This window comes from Phocoena sinus, chromosome 3, assembly GCF_008692025.1.
Source record: "Phocoena sinus isolate mPhoSin1 chromosome 3, mPhoSin1.pri, whole genome shotgun sequence".
NCBI lineage: Eukaryota > Metazoa > Chordata > Mammalia > Artiodactyla > Phocoenidae > Phocoena > Phocoena sinus.
In genome coordinates, this window is record NC_045765.1 from 89428521 (window position 1) to 89446848 (window position 18328).

General features: G+C 37.8%; 1 protein-coding gene across 25 annotated transcripts in view; it reads right to left on the minus strand.

Annotated features, from left to right (window-relative positions):
• Positions 1 to 18328, minus strand: part of PAM (peptidylglycine alpha-amidating monooxygenase) — a 282567-nt gene that overhangs the window by 131052 nt on the left and 133187 nt on the right. The gene's annotated exons all lie outside the window — the stretch shown is intronic.

An 18328-nucleotide genomic window follows, 5' to 3' on the forward strand; every position in this document is an offset into this window, starting at 1 on the left:
GAGTTTTATATTGTCCAGTCTTACATTTAGTTCTCTAATTCATTTTGAGTTTATTTTTGTGTATGGTGTTAGGGATCAAGATTCTTAAAAGAGACATATCAGTAAGATTTACCATGTGGACTACATCTGGATCCTGATGCAAATGAACCAACATTTTAAAATATAACAATCAGAGAAATTTGACACTGCTAGATAGTTGATGATATAATGGTAATAATGGTGATTGTGGTTATATTTAAAAATAAAGTGCTTACCTTTTGAAAATATATAACAAAGTACTATGAAATGATGTCTGGTAGACACCTCAAAATAATTCAGTGTGTGTGTGTTGGGGAGGAATCAAGTAGAGGAATATAGATAAAACATGAATGTTGATAATCATTGATGGGTACATGGGGGCTCATTATACAAGCTCTTCAATTTTGTGTATATTAGAAGTCTTCCATTAAAATGTTTAAAACTAAAAAAATACAGTTTGTTCACAAGAATCTTTGATACCAACCTACCAACCAATTAATGTAACAGCCAACAAACTGAACAACAAACATACATTGATTCTATATATATTTTGCTCCTGGGACATAAGATTAGATAGGAAAAGTCCTCTTCCTTCAGAAACTTTAGAATCTAATAACGGAAACAAAGCCTACCACTAGGAAACAGTGAAGAGTTAAGCTTTGCGTTAAGGGCTGGGAGAGTGATAGGAGTTCAGAGAAGGGAGAGATCCAAACGGATGACCTGGTTCCAGATAGGACCTGGTTCCAGTCAGGATTCAGGGGAAGAGGGCCACTTGGCTGGGCCTAATATTCAGAGCGTCTTTTCTCCTAACAAGTTTAAGCAGAAAGTGAGAAATACAGACAGGACTGAAAAAAGACGACACATCTTACACCTTCTAACTTGTGTCCAGATTTCACCACTTGTAATGCACAGATTTAAAATACTTTACAAATCCTGTACTTTTATTGTGAATGACAATATATATGGCACTGCATCATTTCTAAAACGTAAGCATTAATTTGCTGTGTTTAATATTTAAAATGTCAAGATTCCCTTAGGAAACAGAAGGAACAAACAAAGGCGGCAATTGAGGAGCATTTAACCAAAGAACCAAGGACATAGCTGTTGGCTAGGTTAAGAGAAGCATGTAAGGGATGTTGAAACACCCTAGGGATTTATAAAGTAGCAAGCTGTTACCACTCAAAGATATGAGTCAAGAAGAGAAAGAGTTATCAAACCCGGAGATTGTTACAGCCATAGATGACAGGAGCTATGACATAGGGAGAGAACCCAAATCACTGTCAACTTGCTGCTCAACAGAGAAGAAACAAAGGAAATAAATAACCTGATCTCATTCTGCTGCTTTCCAGCCTTCTGCCAGTTCCTCCCAATGACTAAAGTCAACTAGAAGCTAGAGAGCAAGGGCACCCATAAAGATCAGTCTCCTGGAGCCTGGAGTAGGCTGGAGTGGAAAGTACATCGGGAGAGGCCAACGGAGGACAACCAGCATGTAGTATCCATACCTGCTTTTATATTCCTGCTTTGGCACTTCTTAATATTTAAAAAAAATGATCAAGTGGAAGCTCAAAAACAAAAGGAAGTGACTGAGGCTTCTCTTAGCATCTGAGAGGCCCTGAACAGAGAAGCTGAGTCTCTACAAAGGGGAAGACTTCAGACAAACAAAGGTAATAAGAAGACCTGAGCTGAAAAATTAGTCTGAACAAAACCCAGAAATGGGAGTAAGTGTGGTAGGAGGAGAGATAAGGAGTTGAATGGACAAACAGGCACAAAGGTAACATTTTAGGGAGTTCTAAGAAAGGAAGTTGGATAAATTTGAATTAAGCCAGATAATAAAAGAGCTTGGGTAATGAGGGGTATTTAGATTTGATCTGTTTATATGTGATGTTGGTCACTGTGAGTGACTGAGATGTGGTGCATGAAACTATGAGTGCAGTCTTTTAGGAAGAACGCTTTGCTGGAACTGAGGATGAGCAATGAGGATACAATGGGAGGGGGAAGGCAGTGGAGTGTGGAACCAAACCAGAAGATGCTGCTATCAAATTGGGTTAAGTCTATAACAGGAGAGTAGCAGTGGAAATCCACACATTTACCCAGCCATATGTCCCATAGTCTATCTATCCCACAAATGTATACTGAGTCTACTATTAGCTGACCCTGGACTAGACAGGGAGGACACAATGGTGAGCAAAGACAGGTGTGTTTCCTGCTCTCACACAGTCTGCAGTCTGATGAGGAAATAAAGGTATGAATGGAGTAATGACATAAGCAAATGTAAAATTGCAGTTGTGAAAGATATTCTGGAAAAGAGGCATGAGGTGCTATGAGAGCTATGACAGCTCTCTGAAAGGTGGGAGTGGGGAGTGGAGTAGGAAAGATGGGGGAATGCGAGATGGTCAGGGATAGGTTCTCTGAGAGAATGATGCTTAGGTTGACATTTGAAAGCTGGGAAGGCATTACCCAGGGCACACAGGGAGGGAAGAGCAAGCACAGCAAGGACAGGAAAGGGCAAAGACTCTGGACAGGAAGAAGAGGCCGCACAGGGAATGAAGAAAACCAGTCACTGGGACAGAGCGGAAAAGGCACAAATCTGGAAGACATCTCAAAGGAAGAAATAAAAAGGATTGTAGATACCTAGAATACAGACCATTAAGGAGGTAAAACAATCTAATGCGGTTCCAACCATTTTAAGCAAGGAGATGAGCTATTTAATCAATCCATATTTGCCAGTGTGCTCTGTGCCTTGACCAAAGGACACAACCAATTCTTAACAAATATTTATTAGGTGAGGAATTGGGAATATAGCCTTAACTAGACAGACAACCTTTATTATATCATATGGGTCATCACCCAACTTGCTTTCCCACATGTCCCCAAGAGCAGAGGAAGTAGCTAGGCATAGACTCCAGGAAGATCTATTAATCAACAAATATTCACTGGGTACCTTCCATGTGCAAGACATGAGATAAAATATTGTGAAAACAATATCTTGTCTGAAGGACAGGTATGAGCTGGCTTCTTTTAAATATAGATTATGATGTTTGTTTGCTCAGCATGAGCATAAACTGACAAAAATATGCACAAAGATGAATAAGATGCAGTCACTGGTTTCAGAGATGTTTTAACAGGAGAGATTTAAAACATGAGAATGAATCACTGTAAGTGACAATACAATAGGTTTATAAGAGTGGTGTAAATTATTATGGCACTAGATCAGATCGCTCTGAGGAAATCAGTTAGGTTCATGGGGAAAGGAACACAGATTCTGTAACTTAATGGGGTATGATTTCAATAGGTGAAGATGCAGGGTAAAGAAATTATAATAAGCAGAAAGAATAACATCAGGGGGTTCAAAGGTATCTACCTGTAGGAATAATAAACAGGCTAAGTGTGGTAGAAAATGGGGAATTCAGGAAAAAGCAATGCAGGGAATAAAAAGTAAAGTGGCATAGATGGGGACCATAGGGCAGAGAATTTAGAAACCAGAATATGGACCAGGAAATGTATTTGGTCAGAATAAGGAGTTGCTGAAGATTTCTGAGCTGGAGGACAGCATTATCAGAGACGATTAAGAAAATTATATGGAATGAAAAACAGCATCACATAACGGTTTCAAAGCACAGGGTCTGGAGCCAGTCTTGCTGAGTTAGAGTCCAGACTCTCCCACAGCTAAGACTTGCAATAAAAATGAACAAACTACTGATAAACACAATGTCATGGATGAATTTCAAAAGCATCATGTTAAGTGAAAGAAGCCAGACACCAAAGACTGTATACTGTTGTGATTACATCTATATGTAAATCTATAAAAGGCTAAACTAGTGACGGAAAGACCAGCAGTTGCCAGGGGATAAGGGACGGGGATGGGAAAAAGCATGGGAGTAGGGAGAACGAAGGGGCACGAGGGAACGTTTTGGGGTGATGGAAATGTTCTTTATCATGTCTTGGTGGCAGTTACACAACTGCATATTATTTGCCAGCATTCATCAAATTGTATACTAAAAATTCGTGAATTTTTATTTTTACGTAAATTATATCTTAAATATGCCAATAGAAATGAAAATATCATGCAAGAGGAAAAAGTTAGGTAGCAGTTAAAATAAAAACATTGAACTTCAGAATATTTATTCTGTATGAAGAGCACGGCAGCAGGGGACTCCTAAGTTGTGATCAATGTGGAGACACAAAAATACTACAGTCACTGGTGTATATGTGTGCATTGTGTGTGTGAGGGCACGCGCACGCTTGGGACTATTGACGAGGGGCAGGAAACATTCATTTTTTAAAAAAATATTTATTTATTCAGTTGCTCCGCGTCTTAGTTGCAGCAGGTGGGCTCTTTAGTTGTGGCATGCAAACTCTTAGTTGCATCAGGCATGTGGGATCTAGTTTCCTGACCAGGGATCAAACCCAGGCTCCCTGCATTGGGAGGAGTGGGTCTTAACCACTGCACCACCAGGGAAGTCCCAGAAGTATTCTTGATATGAAGATAATACCCGTTCCTTCTAAAAAGAATTTATTCAATTAATCTTTGTTGGACACAGCACTGTTTTTAGGCCCAGGGAACAGAATAATGAACAAAACAGACCAGTCTTTCCTCTTAAGGAACTTGACAGTATATTTCAAGAATGACAGAAGTGGAGATGATGTTTAAATGACGAGGCATGAAATGGAGATTTGTTCCTGTAATGATTAATACTCAGATGGAATTCAGGCTTCACCCCAGGCCCACAAAAGTAATACTGTAAATAATGGCTGGCTAACAAGGCTATCTTATTCACTGCATTACACAATAGGTTAGGTATGTTATGGTGATTGGTGTACACTGGTGTTACAATGGTGACATAAGATTATTTTATAAAACATTTTATTATGTTTAAAACCATTTTATAAAATGGTCTGGCAGACTGATATTTAGAAAATGAAGAGTTGGAAAAATCATTTCAATCTTGTTTATATTTCAATATTTGAGCAAAATTACTATAAAATTTTTATATATCCCTGAATTAACTGTACTAATACTAATATATATGCAATAATATTTTTGGATTTCACTAGTAGGTCTGAATATACTTATAAGTAAAAATTCATTCTCAGTCAATGAGTTTCTGAACTGACTACAATAAAGATTCGAGATCACTTTTTTTTTTAAGATCACTCTTAATTTAATGTCCTCCTTCATAACATAGTGATTCACAGGTTTGCAAATCTCTATTCTCTATAAAGTTCTTAGCCACCAAAAATAGGTTTTAGAGGTTTTATTTTAAAAATGCAAAGAAATGATCTTGGACTCATATATCTGTCAGCCTTTTTTTGGACAACTGACATTTTTTTATCTTGGGGAATACATGTTGTGGAAAGAAGGAATGTGGGGAAATAAATGACATACAGTCTTACAATAAACTTGGAGTCTTCCAATAGCAGCAGACTTGGAAGCATTAAAAGAATGCTAGATTTGGCTTTTATTTGCTTCAGTGGCACTTCAAATCTCTTTGGCTATTGTAGAAGGTTTTCAGGTCATCACAAACCAAAGTGAAAAGGGAATATTGTGGGTAGTAACTGTATGAAATACCTTATTTATTTCAACTGACTCCTGCCACAATTGACTGAAGGACTAAAGTCTCCTTATGCCTAAGAGCTGTGGGCTTCTAGACCCAAGCTTACTGTGTTGATTAAATAAACTCTAGGCAGAAGATTGAACAGTATATACCTCTGGCAGAGTCAAAGAATTCACGTCGAGCAAGATAAATTTTTTACTCTCAACTCTGAGCTATTCAGGGCAGGAACTTAATTTCCTCACCCTTGAGCACAGTTTTCTCCATTTTGTATTATGGAGCAGTTAGGACCGCAGAAAAACCATACAGAGACTATTTGTTAACTTCTAAACTTGTTTGACCTCACTACAGTCACCTCTTTAATACCTGCATTTACCCAGACTACCAATCTATCTTCTTTCTTACATCTACTGTGTCTACCCTCAAAGTCTGAGGCAAGGGTCTTCCCTGGTGGCACAGTGGTTAAGAATCCGCCTGCCAATGCAGGGGACACGGGTTCGATCCCCGGTCCGCAAATATCCCACATGCCATGGAGCAACTAAGGCTGTGCACCACAACTATTGAGCCTGTGCTCTAGAGCCCACGAGCCAGAACTACTGAGCCCACGTGCCACAACTACTGAAGCCCGCGCGCCTAGAGCCTGTGCTCCGCAACAAGAGAAGCCACCGCAATGAGCTGCCCGTGCACCGCCAAGAAGAGTAGCCCCTGCTCTCCGCAACTAGAGAAAGCCCCCGCGCAGCAACATAGACCCAAGGCAGCCATAGATAAATAAATAAATAAATACAAAGTCTGAGGCAAGTAGATGAAACCACAACAGTAAAATATCTGTGAATACTACCTTAGCGTTTATGAAAAATACATTAAGGAGATGAAGTTAACATTTTAACATGTCCAAAATAGGAAAGCTAAATATTATAACTAAAACCATCAATTGTAGAAATAGTAAACAGAGAATCTGCATCTTCACAGCAAAATGATCACTCAGCTGGAAGCAAATGATTTAACCATAGTTCAGTACAGCTTACCACAAAATGAAAATTTTTTATTTCCACAAATAGTGAAGACTGAAATATTTTAGTGGTATTTTTCTGCCTGTATTTAATTTGATGTCGCTTCTGTTAAGAGTTTGTTGTTCTGTTTTGGATTCTATTTCCAAATTAAAACATTTAAAAATAATCTATTACAGAGCGTTAGCTTTTTCAGTCTTATATAAAATTACTAAATAAGGGTGTTAAAGTGTTAACTGTGCACACCTCTGAGATCTATGAAAGGAAATATTCTAATCTCGCAGAAACATCATTTGCCCTTTATAAATCGATGTTGCCATGGTAAATGTTTTCATTTAATACTGGATTAGCTGAGGTGGGAGGATGACACGGTGTATAGCGGCAATGTACTCCCTATATTTATATACTTTCCTCTTCAAAAATGTTCTAAGGTTTGTTGGATGGGGTGACTTTTGCATGCTAAGACAGAGCCATGCCTTTAGTGTGTACATCAGATTTGTCCCTTTATACAAGATTGAGTAGATTACATTATCTGTGAAAGGCAATCGGTGCCTGGAAAGAGTGTGTTCTGCACTTTTGCTTAAAGAATGCAACATTCATGTGGAGTGGCTCCAAATGCTCCTCTTAAATAGGGTTATTGAAATATTAATTCAGACTACATAAATCCAGAAATAAGTGAAACAAAGAAGATTTTTCTGGTGGCTAATAAGTGCAAAGAGAATCACTTTTGTTGCCAGTGTGGAAGGATATGCATGGTTGCCTTCCACAAACACCTTCAAGACCGACTATAATAGAAGAATGACCCCCCTATAAATCTGGCTTTATTTGTTTCTAAATGTGTACAAAATTTCCTAAATTCTTTCATTAACCAGGCTCTCCTAATAGCACTGTTGCAAAGCAGAGGAATAGGAATTAAAAATTTATCAATTAGAGGCATTGTGTGGAAAAACCCTCTAGAGATTTCTAGAACATTAGGGGTTTATATTAGGAAGGTAGAAGATCCTCTTTGTTGGTATTCTTTTTGTTAGTGATATTGTTTCTTTCTTTGTTAATTTTTAACAATTATAAAATAATAGATGATTTTTTTTAATGATAAAACAACTTGGATATATACTAAAAGTCTGTTGTCATCCTCCTTCATTGCTGCCTCTCCAAGGGAACCAGCATTTACAGCTTAAAGTGCCTCTTTCCAACTTCCTCCATGCTTGTACAAAAATGTATATCCAAACAGACACACATATATAGAAATTTTGTTATTATTTATTTTTATTAAGATGGGGTCACACTCTGCACATGACTGCAGTTTGCTTCTCTCACTTAATACACAACAATACTTCTAAGGCAAGGTACACAGACCTATCTTAGTTTTTCACTCATTACATAATATTTTATAGAATGATCTCCCATAATTTTAAAGAAATGAATATTTTTACTTTAAAAGATAATTCCAGATAACTTTATTAAAAAGCTTGTGACAATGTATCCTCCAACAATGTATGAGCCTGCCCATGTCTTTTCATCCTTAAAAGCTCTATTATAGCTCTTTTTAATATTTTTTGCCATGTTAATGGGTTAAAAAAATATATCTTTTTTCTTTAGTTTTAATTTTTATGATTATTAACAGGGTTGAACTTTTTTACATTCTGTTAATTTAACATTAATATCCTTCATTTGCATTTTTTTGTGTGTGTGTGTTACGCAGGCCTCTCACTGCTGTGGCCTCTCCCGTCACAGAGCACACGCTCCGGACGCGCAGGCTCAGCGGCCATGGCTCACGGGCCCAGCCGCTCCACGGCATGCGGGATCCTCCCGGACTGGGGCACAAACTCGCGTCCCCTGCAGCGGCAGGCGGACTCTCAACCACTGTGCCACCAGGGAAGCCCCCTTCATTTGCTTTTCTTTTAGGTTGCTTGTCTTCCTAGTAGTCTGTGTGACCTCTTTTTATATTTGGCATATTAGCCTTTTTTCTGTCATATATGTTTTTTTACTCATTCTCAGTCTACTCTTAGTTAAACAACTCTTATCTTTAAAAGTTTGTGTGTGTGTGTGTGTGTGTGTGTGTGTGTGTGTGTGTGTGTGTATGTAATCCTTTTACCTTTCTAGTTTCTTCTATAGTTAGTGGCCTGTTCAGTTTTTTAAGGACCTTTTTAGGTCAATTTGGATAGCTAATTATTTTCTAGAAAATCACTATTTCCTCAAGATTATTAAAGTTACCAACAGATGGGACCTCCCTGGTGGCGCAGTGGTTAAGAATCCACCTGCCAATGCAGGGGACACAGGTTCGATCACTGGTCCGGAAAGATCCCACATGCCGCATAGCAACTAAGCCCATGAGCCACAACTACTGAAGCCTGCACACCTAGAGCCCGGGCTGCACAACAAGAGAAGCCACCGCAATGAGATGCCCGTGCCCCGCAACGAAGAGTAGCCCCTGCTCACTGCAACTAGAGAAAGCCCGCACACAGCAACAAAGACCCAATGCAGCCAAAAATGAATAAATAAATAAATTTATTGTTAAAAAAATTTACCAACAGAGGTGCACATAATAGTATCTAAAATGTTTTCTTTACACTTTCTAATGATAATGCATAATTTTTTCACTTTTTAATCTTTAGTTAGGCTTGCCATGAGCTTATCCATTTTAATGGATATTCAAAGAAATGATTTCTTATTTCGTTTATATTATTTGACCTATTTTATAAATTTCAGCTTTTATCTTTATTAATTCTTCCTTTTCACTGATTTGATTGCTATCTTCCTCATTTTTTCTTTTTTTTTTTTTTTTTTGCGGTACGCGGGCCTCTCACTGTTGTGGCCTCTCCCGTTGTGGAGCACAGGCTCCGGAGGCGCAGGCTCAGCGGCCATGGCTCACGGGCCCAGCCGTTCTGCGGCATGTGGTATCTTCCCGGACCGGGGCACGAACCTGTGTCCTCTGCATCGGCAGGCAGACTCTCAACCGCTGCGCCACCAGGGAAGCCCTATCTTCCTCATTTTTAAGTTGAATTATCTATATAATTTTACTTTCATTCTACTTTTTCATTATAAAAGAATTTAAGGCTATCAGTTTTTCTCTGAGTACTGCTTTAGCTGGGTCTCATGGGTTTTGTTATAAAGTATTTGCCTTGCCGTTACTCTCTAGATAATTTATAATTTCAGTTTTTATTTTTCTCCTTGTTTCATGGGTTGTATAGAAGAATTGTCCTTAATTTCTAAGTAGAAAGTTTTCCATGGCATCTCTTAAAAGTCTATTTCTAGTTTTATTGGATTATCATCAGAGGGTAAGAGCTATAAAACTCTAATTATTGTAGTAAACTGAAGTTTCTTAATGTCTAGCCAAGTGATTTTTTAAAAATATTTTATATACATTCAAAAATGTATATTCTCTTTCTAAAATGTAAAATTTTATGTCTACATATATATTAAATTACATTTACTGTATGTTAAAAATATTAAATTATTCTGTTGACTGAAATATTCAAGTTCTTTACACATTTCCTTTTTGGAGTCTATTTGATATACCAAATATCCGTCTATAATTGTATTATAACCAACTTCACCCTAAATTTTTGTTTTACATGCTTCACAGTGATGGTTTTGGTGCCTAAAGGTATATAACTGTTCTCTTAGTAAACTGTGCCTACTAGATTCTTTTAAAGACAAAATGATAAAAGTTGAGGTTCTGATTATGTCATCTGTTTACAGCACTATTTCTAGAATGGTGCCCTTTATAGGGATTCTATATTGCTTCTATTTTATGTTGTTTATTTGGCTGCGAGGCATGTGGGATCTCAGCTCCCGAGCACGGATCAAACCCACACTCCCTGCTTTGGAAGGCAAAGTCTTAACCATTGGACCACCAGGGAAGCCCCTTTATAGGGATTCGAAATGTTTGTTTCCAAATCTCTCTCTCTATCCGTGAACTACATTCTTCAAATCCTACTGCCTCCACAAAGATTTTCCTAATGAAGAAAGAGAGAAATGCAGAGTCTAATCTGCTTGTATAATGTGCTTTAGAAAATTATGATTGTGGTCCTGACCAAAGTATTGTTGCAATCACCCTCTTCATGCTCAACTTGATCCTTTCTAATTCTTTATTTCAACTATTCTAAGGTATTTATAATACCTTGGTGCCTTGCATTAGTTACTTGATAACATGCCTTAACTCATCCATTGTAATGTACTTTAGGGCAAAAATAATAATAACTAATTATTTCCTGAGTGATATTGGGCTTTACACATATTAACTCCCTTAACTACAATCCTATCAGGTAAGAACTATTATTATCCCCATTTTACAGATGAGGAAACTGAAGCTCATTAAGGGTTAAATATCTTGCCTAAGATCTTGCAGCCAGCAAGTTGCAGAACTAGAGTTCTGATTTGTCTTTTCCCCATAATGACTTATAACAGGAATAAGGGATGAGAGACAAAGGAGTAGAAGAAGATCGCAGGAAAAATGAAGAACTTTGGAGGTAGCTATAAAGTCTTTGGTTTTAAACGTGAGGGGTATGAAAAGTTCTTAAAGGGTATTCGTAGAAGGGTGATGTGATCTGATTTCTGTTTTAACAGGATCCCTGTGGCTGCAGTATAGAGCACAGACTCTAGGGATATAAGAGTGCAAGGCGGATCAGTTGGGAGAGCTATTGTAATAATCCAGAAAAGATGATGGTGCATGGGCCAGAGTGGGAAAGATGGGTGTGGTGACAAAGGGCTGGATTCTGGATATATATGGAAGGTAGAACCAATAAGATTTTCTGGCATATCGTTTATGGGGTGTGAGAAAGAAGAACCAAGAAAGACGCCAGTCTATTTGGCCTAGAGAAACTATAACACAGGAATTGTCATTTACCGAGATGGAGAAGTATGAAATACAATATTTCAAATGAGAACTCTTGGGGGCTTCCCTGGTGGTGCAGTGGTTGGGAGTCCGCCTGCCGATGCAGGGGACACGGGTTCATGCCCCGGTCCGGGAGGATCCCACATGCCACGGAGCGACTGGGCCCGTGAGCCATGGCCGCTGAACCTGCGCGTCTGGAGCCTGTGCTCCGCAACGGGAGAGGCCACAACAGTGAGAGGCCAGCGTACCGCAAAAAAAAAAAAAAAAAAAAGTTATTGAACAATTTAGGATGGAGCCAGTAATTTATATTTTGTCTTTTTAACTAAAGGAAGCTTTTATTTTACAATATATGTGTAATAAAAAAAATGTCTATAATAGTAACATTTTCTGGGAAACACATAAGCCATTAATAGATTGGCAGCACAGAATTATGAAATAAGCACGCATCTCAGATTCAAATAAATCTGTATTTAAATCCTTGTTCTTCAATTTACTGGCTATTTGGCTATGGATTTATAGCTTATTTAATCTCCCTTAGTTTCAATTTCTCATATAAAAAAATTGGAATGATAGTACCTTGAACACAAAGTTTTTATGAGAATTAATGAGCCAGTGCTTGTAAAGTGCCTAGTACAGTAGCGTGACATAATGAGCGCTGAATAAATGTTTTCTCCTTTAAAAAATTTACCAGAAAAAAAGAAAACAAAAAGGACTCTAAATCTTATTGAGAAAACAGGTGATCATAAGGGGGTCTCTTACACTGTAGTTACTTTTTCTAATATCCTCTTTAGGTATCATGTTAATTCAAAAATATCAAACATTAATTGAAAATAAAAGTCTCCTTTTTATTTCTCATTTTTAATAAAGAAAGAAAAAATGGTCAATGTATATTTGCAGCTCTGAACTCAGATATATGACATGTTTAGATTATTCTCACAGTGGCAAACATTGTTAATAGTTCAACCATATGTTCCCTAAGTGGACATTAAATAGGTTTTAGTAAAAATAAAGGTGAAGCATCATAATTTAAACTTAACAATTAGCAATGAGCTACATGAAACTTTAATTTGCCATTTACAAGATCCATTTAACATTTTTGTATTCTATTTATTTGTCTAGTTGAGCCTTGCTGTTAAAACAAGGGGTGAATTATACAAATAAATACAACTTAAGAATTTGACATGTAGCATCCTAAATGATACCAATCCTGAACATTCAAAAGAGAAAGTGGAAAAAACAATTTAATGTGACGCAGCTAAGTAAACAAAAAAGGGCCTGGTAACCGTCCTTTCTAATAATCACAAAATTCTCTTTGCTATTAGCTTCTCCATTGGTAAAATAGATAATATTACGTCCTCAGTTTGGGGAGGGGAAAGGGTATAGCATTTTAATCTCCTTTGTTGCTCTTTTTCCAAATCTTGGAATTTTATACACTTTGCCTAAGTCTTCCTAAATAAAAAGCAAATACTAGTCCAGAATTTGGATATTTCTTGATTTCCCTTCTTCAATAACAAGATCACCATCCTCTTTCTATTTTTTCATAAAGGGAGAAAAAAATAATAACAGAGGAAAAAGAAACACTAAAAGCCATAAGTCATGTTCATTTTAAGACAATGACTTAATGGAACCAGTTTTCACTTATAGTCTATTTTTTCCTGCAACAGAAACGCACTGGTGCAGGACTTGCTACTGGAGCCACCACTTCTGTCTTTCACACTCTTGGCCTCACAATTCTTAATATTTTCCAGACAGCTTCTCACAGTCAAATCCCATTAGCCATGTTTGTTCAAGTGTACAGATTGAATCAGAAGAGGTGTAGGGGCAGACAGGCCAGAGGACTAGAGAAGGTAAGAAGGAACTGATTGCTAATCACACAGAGGTGGTCAGGGAATCCATGGGGGTTGCAAGTTCAAGCTCTGGAGTCAGGTGCAGATAGCCCCTGGCATTTCCCAGCAATCACCCAGCTGCTTTAGGAAGAGCTCAGATCCATTCTCTACAATGAGTATAACAGATAACCTACGGCTGATGCCCAGAAGGCTGAGGTTAATTTTCTCCTTTTGTGCAATGAGGCTTAAGCAGAAAGTCAAGCTGGCCTGTGAGGAGAAATGGAAGTGTGGGGTGTCTCCCTTCCTTTAATTTTTGTGTCCAAAAGAAAAAAGAGTTTTTATTTTTTTAAAATGCAAATATTATTACATACTAATAACTAGAGCTGAGACAAGTAAATTACAAACCCCGAAGAACTGAAAATTATTCCAGTAAAGCCTCACTTTCTGGGCTCCTTTCTAATTTTGTCCTGAATTTTAAACACTAACTAGGGACACTTTTTTTTTTCCCCATAATGATTGAATTAAAAATATATAGATTTGGGACTTCTCTGGTGGCACAGTGGCTGGGAGTCTGCCTGCCAGTGCAGGGGACAAGGGTTCGATCCTTGGTCCGGGAAGATCCCACATGCTGCAGAGCAACTAAGCCCGTGCGCCACAACTACTGAGCTTGTGCTCTATAGAGCCCGTGAGCCACAACTGCTGAGCCTGCGTGCCGCAACTGCTGAGGCCCGCGTGCCTGGAGCCCGTGCTCCACAACAGAAGAGGCCACCGCAGTGAGAAGCCCACACACCACAGCAAAGAGTAGCCCCCGCTTGCCACAACTACAGAAAGCCCATGTGCAGCAACGAAGACCCAACGCAACCAAAAATAAATAGAATTGATTCTTAAAAAAAATATATATATATATATATTTTTTTAACATGTTACAATATCCCCCAAATCAGCCATAAGGCAAACTTCTGTATAACTAAGTGACTTTACATGAAAAGGTTTAATCAGCATTCTGAACATAAAATGAAAGCACCACCGCAATTCTGCATTTACCTTGTGTATTACCTCTTTGATAAGCATATATCCTGAGGAAATGGTGTTTATAAGTGATGTTATGATAATAGCTTGATGTTTTAAAACTGATTTCTTAAACTAGTGCAGTAAGAAAAGACTGTGAAAGCTGGGTTCTCATTATGTGGTTGTACATGCCTTGTGGAGGTAAGCGAACTTTCTCCCTTCTTCTGTTAGAAAATGAAAAAGTTAAAATATATTAGTAAACATTTTCTAATGGTTCTTCATTGGGGAGAAAAAAGCAAAGGGAAACATCGAGGGAAGCTCTTGAGAAAATTTTGTAGGGAGTATTTTGTTCATTCTGGTTTTATTTCAACAACTACATTCTTTCACCATTATTTTAAAATAAGTGATAAGGCTCTAATTTCAAGTTTTTCAACTTGTTGCTCTGGGTTGTCTGATCTTTAAACTCAGAATTGTTCTATTTTCTTTCATTCCTGGTGATAGATATTTGTGCTTAGGAACACAGAGGAAGACCACTTTCTGATTTTAAAGCATGATCTGTGACTCTTCAAAAGATAAAGAATGAGACCATAATTTGCAAGAGGTTCAGAAAGGAAACAGTGTATTCCTTCATAGTTCTCAAATCACTCCCAAAATAAGGGAAGAAAATGGCAGCCTAACACATCCTAATGGAAAGAAATTCAATTATTACATGGTTTCAAGTTATTAGGTTAAAGAGAAAATATTTAATTTTTGTAAAATTATATTTTTTACAAATTAGTTTACATTTGTGAATCCTTAAACCAAGACTGCAGAGGACCTATGTGGCACAAATAACAATTAAATAAAATGCTATGTAAACACAGGATTTGAAAGGGCTTGAACTAGATAAGAGTAATTTTTAATAAGGTCAATGTACAAAGTTCTCAGCAAAGTGAGGAAATCTAGGCTGATTTCAAATAAATATAGAAAAAAATTAAGGTTTCATACTTATGAAATTCCTTTTGATAACTTCTTTTCTAGGCATAAAAGATATATAAGAACTTTGAGAAGAACATACATCCATTCTCAGTGTTCATTCTCTGATCATAAGGGCTATTTTTAATGGAAATTACTTAAGAATAAGCACACTGAAAGATTTACTTCCTTGCTTACTTTCCCCAGGTTTCTTTTACCCCAGTTCATACTTCCTATTTTTCTTCATTGGCCACCTTTCCTCTCCTTATTATGATGTCTTACCTTCTCCATGAAGTAATTACTGGAAGTAAAGAGCTGGCAATTTCCTTCTCATCTTAAGGCTCTTTCACATTTCCCTCAACACACAAAATAACAATGAATTCATATTTTGTAAGAACTTAGCACATACAGGGCAACTGAACAATGCCACTGGTATTACCTTGCTCAGTCCTCAGAAGAACCCTGGGTACGTACTATTATTTTTTATTTTTTATTTTTTTGCGGTACACGGGCCTCTCACCGCTGTGGCCTCTCCCGTTGCGGAGCACAGGCTCCGGACACATAGGCTCAGCGGCCATGGCTCACGGGCCCAGCCGCTCCGCGGCACGCGGGATCCTCCCGGACCGGGACACGAACCCGCGTCCCCTGCATCGGCAGGCGGACTCTCAACCACTGCGCCACCAGGTAAGCCCGGTACGTACTATTATTATTCTGTCTACAGATAAAGGAGCAGGACCAGCTAGTTAAGAAAATTCCTGAGTTGACACTACAAGAGCTGGGACAAAAATGCTGTCAGCCTGGTTCCAAAACCTACATTCTAGCCCACTAGATTTGGCTGCTATTGAGACAATACACTTTATGTCAACTCACTGTAATTATGTCTTATTTATTTTATTTTATAATCAAACCCCCATGGGATAGTTAACACATCAAATTGATGATAGCACCTTACAATGACCATGAGCTGGCAGCTTATCAAATTATTTTGTTTGTTGAGATGACAGCTGGTGACAGCAAAAACGCACAGGGGCCCTTGGTTAGAAAGAAAATCAAATGAGGAAGAAAAAGTGTTAAAAGAAAAAGTCTCAAAATATCACCACTTCAAGGCTCTGGATTTGAAGCCAGTGCCATCAGACACCAGATTCTACTTACTTTACCTCTATTCTAGGCTACTTAAAAGCTGCTTACTCTTCTCCCTAATCTTCCCAAAGCCTGAAAAACACTGATTAACAAGAAATTTATTAAAGAGGATGGAAATTATTTTTTGAAATTTCAAGTCAGAAGACAAAGAGTGAGCTCACTTTGAATATAAAATTGACATTGCAATAGATAATAAACTACTTTCCCTAGACTCTCCGAAGCTGGTTTAATGGGAGCAATTTTTAAAAAGGCTGCTTTGAAGTCTAGGGTATGGCTGAATGGACTGCATCTCAGAGGTCTGACATGATTGGATATTCTTTGGTAAGACACCAATCTAGATCTGTATTCCATCAACAAAATTAGTTGTACTATCTGAATTATAGCTAAGGTTCTTTCCACCTCTACTCTACATCTGCTTGTTTCGCTATCCAAGCCTACCTAACAAACTCAAGTTCCCCGAGGAAAACACTTAAATCAGATTCATTGATGCATCATTCGTTATTGCCGAAACTTAAGATTTACTTTATGAAAAAAAAAATCTGTTGAGTGAATATATCTCTTTAACCAACTTGGTCTGCCTCAATTAACAACTCAAGTTCTGGGTCCTCAGTTCCTTCTTTCCTTAACCTTTGTTGTTCTTCTTGATCTTCTGCCATCAAAAAAAATACATTTTAACTTCTCAAGGCCCTTCCTTGTTTCTATGCTTTCCTTATATGATATTTTCTTATATGATTTTTTAAATGTTCTGGTCTTCATATTATAGTTATTCTTGATTTCTTTTTCCTTTTTTTTTTTTTGTTGTTGTTCTTTATCAGTTTCTCCATGTTTTTTGGCCAACTGTTCTTATTCCCTTCCATCGTTTATTTTTGTCCTCTAATAGTTGTTCTTTCTTTCTTTCCTTGCCTTCTTAGCTCCTTTTCTCTTAAGGATCTGTATTAAACTTAGTTTCATCTGCATTTTAAGAAAAGAATACTTTCTCCACCAAAAGTATTCACACTATCACAGTTCTGGATCTTCCTCACTAAGAACAGAGTTTAGGAGGAAAGGGTTTCTGGGGTTTCTGTATCCATCTCTTCCTGGGTACACTCAACAGGAGTATAATTACCACTTCTCATGAAGGTTTATTAGGTATATGACCTATATGTCAGCCTGATCAAGTCAGTAAATACTCGTGGCATGTGGTCAATAGAAAGTGGTAGGGAAAGTGGAAGAAACATTCAACAACCAGTTCTGAGCTGACCAGAAAGAACAAGGGAATCTCTTACCCAGTTAGGCAGCTTCAGTTACAAGTCAGAGAAAACCCAACTTAGTCTGGTTGAAACAAGAAAGGCTAACATAAAGGAAAACTGCCTAAGTAGCAATGTCAGCAAGAACCTCTGTTCTTTCAGTCTTTGCATTGCCGTCTATGGTATTAGTTTTGTTCTAGACATGGCTCCTCTCACGAACTCAGCAGACCCTAGGACTACATGCCCTTTGCTCACATGCAACAAAAACATGCGTTCCCAGCAAAAGATTTGATCGGACTGGTCTAGGTCACACACCTTCTTCTCAACCAGTCATTGTGGAAGGAGAAGTGGAATGCAGTGATTTGCTAATCCTACTCTATGTACTCCACCTCTGGATCCTGGGTAGACAGCTCCAGGAACCACATGGTTTCAGAGGAGCAGCAACGAGGAACTGTATTCTGGGAAGGCAACCAGCAAATGTCCACTGCACGAGGCAAAGCTGAACGCAGCTAGTGCAAAATAACAAGCTGTAATTTACTTGTTAATATACATTATTTTTTCCACAGAGTTATTTTTCTAATTATAAGATTACAAAAAAGTGAGTTAACACATTTTACTTTATGAAAATAGAGTTCCTTTTTATTCTTTTATAATCAATTCCTTTAGGACTCTTTCTGAGAATGTTCACCCCAACACAGTTACCTATTATTATTAAATAATTTAAATGTTTTTACTGTAAAATAATGAGAAGAAGAAACAC